Raw genomic sequence first — 3700 nt, 5'->3', positions numbered from 1 at the left:
ATAATAGGGCCACTGCACTCCAGCCTAGGTGACAGAGCAAGTCCTCTCTCAAAAGCAAACAACCCCCACCAAAAGAACTAAAACCACACTCACACAAAAGAAAAAGAAATATTCTTTCTTACTCTGATGATATAGTTTAATTTTCTTGGACAGGGAATGGTCTATATATACAGCAGAAGCTACTAGCTAATTATGGAAAGAAAGGCTACAGATCAAAGACCTCTGATGTTAGCTGTTACCTAGGTAGGTATTCCCAAGTTCATAAATTAGGAGACAACCACACTGTCTGAAATTTGATTCCCTAAATTTACTTATACAGACACCTTTGTGGTTACTGCAAGCTCCTTCACCACTTAAAGTGGGAATCCATATAGTAAGTGGGTCATAGACTCTGTTCCTTTATCTTGGTGAGCTGTATTTAAACAAAAATGAGTTAAAAGTTGTGAGCCTCAGATCTTACTCAGCCACCAATAAAGAATGGCAGCTGCACCCCAAGCACTTGCCAAAGATTACAATTCTGAGCTTACTGTCACTAAATATTTATTAAATGGCAGTGCAGAGAAACTCAGAATTGTTTAAAGTGCATGTGGTCCACCTGAGCTCCCAGATATGATGAAATCTATCCCTAGGTTAGATCCAGTTAGCAGACAGCCTGCCGTCTCAGCTGGACTATGTTGCCTTCCCTACGCCCACCAGAGTTCCAGTAGAATCACATGTACCATATCTTGTGCTTTAGTGAGATTCCATCATTTATATGGGAAAACAGCACCCCTCTACCTGATGTTGGGTTTGCTTCACAAATGATTTATAACGCCATACATCCTACGGCCCATCCATGGTAGGAATGTAAGTAATCATGGTTTACGCATTTTGCTATATTGCTGAATTCACTTTGTTGCATACTTGATTTCTAGATTCCTTTTCCCCACTTTCAACTTATTTTCTCTTTCTAATATTTTACATTCCTGGGAATCTGTCTGAAGTCTTTTCTACAAGGTTTCTAGAGTCCTGTGGGACTTGGTGTTTTGTAGGCATACAGCAAATATTTATTGAGTAAAAGTGGAAGACACAGAAATTAAAAGGAAAACATTCATTTCTCCCTCACTTGGGTTCTCTCGACACTTACAGATAAAGTTGGTGCTCATGATTCTGCATACACTTATTGATCATGAATTGCTCTTGCGCTGTATCACGAGACTAGGGCTCCTTTATCTTAGTTCATTATCCGCTCCTTGAGCACAGAGAGCATAACATCTACTTCTTGTGTACTTTGAACACTGATCTGCACACAGCAGGTACTCAGTATATGCAAATTAAATGAATGACCCACAGCCTGGATATGTGACCCACCTTTTTGGGAGCGAGATGGTCACAACCCCATCATCCAGCTGCTATAATCTAAAGCTAACAGCACTTGGTGTTCCCATTTATGTTTTATTAGCTCACTCACTTTGGGTCATACTGCCCACATTAGAGATGGTAGGCTCTAGTTTTTTCTCCTAGGCATTTATGGTGGTCCTCTGTTGCCTTTGCCTGCCCAGCATCTACTTCCCTTTCTGCTATTAACTCCACCACGATTCTTCTTTGGAAATGAATGCTGCCACACTCTCAGTGCATGTGGCTTAGATGAGTTGTAGTACATGATCCAGGCCTGGCCAATTAAAGCATTCCATCCTCCTGGCCAGAGTGATTGGTTCAAGGATGAAGTCATGACCAAAGCCATGACCCAATAACTCAATTCCAAAAATTGTGTTGAAACTGTTGGACTAAGAAGTTCTTTTTCTTGGCCAGGCGCGGTGGCTCATACCTGTAATCCCAGCACTTTGGGAAGACTAGGTGGGCAGATCACTTGAGGTCAGGAGTTTGAAACCAGCCTGGCCAACACAGCTAAACCTTGTCTATAATTTTAAAAAGACAGCAATTAACCAGGCGTGGTGTTGTGCACCTGTAATCCCAGCTACTCGGGAGGCTGAGGCAGGAGAATCACTTGAACCCGGGAGACAGAGGTAGCAGTGAGCTGAGATTGTGCCACTGCACTCCAGCCTGGGTGACAGGGTGAGAGATTCTGTTTCAAAAACCAAAAAAAAGGTTTTTTTCTTGCTGGATTTACCAAGACAATAGGCCATAAACCTCTAGCTGTCAAAGCTACCTCATTGAAAAACCCAATTAAATGAACAAACATTAAGCATAGAAGAGCCTAGACATGAATAAAAAATTAGCCTTGATAATAATGGACATGAGATCCAGCTATTCCTGAACACCAGTTTTATTTGAGTTTTCTGTTAGTGCAATTAATAGTGTGTGTGCGTGTGTGTGTGTGTGTGTGTGTGTGTGTATATATATATATATATATTTTTTTTTTTTTTTGAGATGGAGTCTCGCTCTGTCACCAGGCTGGAGTACAGTGGTGCAATCTCAGCTCACTGCAACCTCGGCCTCCCAGGTTCAAGTGATTCTCCTGCTTCAGCCTCCTGAGTAGCTGGGATTACAGGCGCCCACGACCAAGCCCGGCTAATTTTTTTTTTCTACTTTTAGTAGAGACAAGGTTTCACCATGTTGGACAGGCTGGTCTCAAACTCCTGATCTCTGGTGATCCGCCCACCTCAGCCTTCCAAAGTGCTGAGATTACAGGCATGAGCCACTGCACCCGGCCACAATTAAACGAATTTTAACTAACAGGGATCTATTTTCATTATGTGGTTTCCTCATAGGCCAGCTGAAGTCTCAAAGGCCCTAATAATAGGCCCTGTGCTTACAGAACAACACTATAGCTGAGAACCAAAATATTTATGTTAACTTTTCCTGCATTTACCATGGATCAATTAAGAATAATTTTGAACTCTTGGCCAGGCACAGTGGCTCGCACATGTAATCCCAGTCCTTTGGAAGGTTGGGGTGGGAGAATTGCTTGAGGCCAGGAGTTTGAGACCAGCCTGGACAACAAAGTGAGACCCCATCTCTACTAAAAATTAAAAAAAAAATTTAAACCCTCCTACAACATGGGAAAAGTGAATACTAGGCTGTGTGAGAAAAGTTCTAGACACTGGTGTTTAAGTGTGGTGAGCAGGGTGTTAAGAGCTGTTCAGTGTGGCACAGGGGCTTGTGCTGTAGGTGACATGGACATATTTTGATGGATTTGTGCTTCGATATGACACCATTCACTCTTTTAAAGGCAAAATGGGGTGATGAGAGGAGGCTGCTGGGGATGGGGAAGCTAACCACAGGGAATGATGGAGAAATATCTAAGAATAGTGCTACTTCCTTTAGTCTAGGTAATGTTTTCCCTTCTGTCACCCACCAATAACCCATTATGATTTGTCCAACACAAGGAACATCCTACATTCTAACGCAAGCCCAGAAAAAAAGAGACAGAAATAACCCTGGGCCATTGTGGGAGTTCTTTTTTAGAGAAGGCTGAGGTTGGGTAAAATAATCCTTCTCTAGGAATAGATTATAAAGGAGACCTGCTAAGCCCAGATGGGTACCCAAGACTTCTTCAGGCCATATGACCAGCATTTCTCTCTTCTTTAGGTCAGTTCTTTCACAGCTCTGCACTCACCACGTTTTGTCCAAAGAGCTCTGCTAGTTCTTGCAGCAAGGTTTATGTTGAATGCGTTCCAGTGGTGAGGTCACCCTCATGGAAGGTTTCCATATATGACATGCCTCTGTTGCTACACCCAAGAGCTTTCCCAAGCCCCTT

The sequence above is a fragment of the Aotus nancymaae genome, unplaced genomic scaffold (genome assembly GCF_030222135.1).
Source record: "Aotus nancymaae isolate 86718 unplaced genomic scaffold, 86718_ANA_hifiasm-v0.15.2.pri h1tg000017l, whole genome shotgun sequence".
NCBI lineage: Eukaryota > Metazoa > Chordata > Mammalia > Primates > Aotidae > Aotus > Aotus nancymaae.
This window is presented reverse-complemented; position numbering follows the sequence as displayed.